Genomic DNA, 378 nt, shown 5'->3' on the forward strand with positions numbered 1-378 from the left:
ACTATCATCATGATTATCCTTGTTCATATCATCATACACAGGTAACAACAATGTTAACATAATAGATTTCCAATCGCGGTTATCGATAATCATTGTTAATCATAATGTCGCCTTTGAAGATGCTTTTGCTTGCAATTAGTTAGCTTTATCTCCCTTTTTCTCTGCGCTTGCCTTTTTTATCCTTCCTATTTTACGGTCCTCGTCGGAGATCCTTTAACAAGCCTTAAATGATTCTCTTTGAGTTATCCCTAACGTTGACTCCCTTTTCTTTAATTATTAATGTTTACTTTTCCCTACCTCCCTTTCCTTCACTTCCTCGGCGTGCCTTCTGCCACAGGCGATTTGGCTTCCTATTATTTTTCCTCCGTTTTCGACACT

The 378-nt window shown here is 38.1% G+C and overlaps 1 protein-coding gene across 1 annotated transcript in view; it reads right to left on the reverse strand.

The window, feature by feature from the left end:
• The window catches only part of LOC119594225, a 12799-nt gene that overhangs the window by 2144 nt on the left and 10277 nt on the right, over positions 1-378 (reverse strand). The gene's annotated exons all lie outside the window — the stretch shown is intronic.

The sequence above is a fragment of the Penaeus monodon genome, chromosome 33 (genome assembly GCF_015228065.2).
Source record: "Penaeus monodon isolate SGIC_2016 chromosome 33, NSTDA_Pmon_1, whole genome shotgun sequence".
Taxonomy (NCBI): Eukaryota; Metazoa; Arthropoda; class Malacostraca; order Decapoda; family Penaeidae; genus Penaeus; species Penaeus monodon.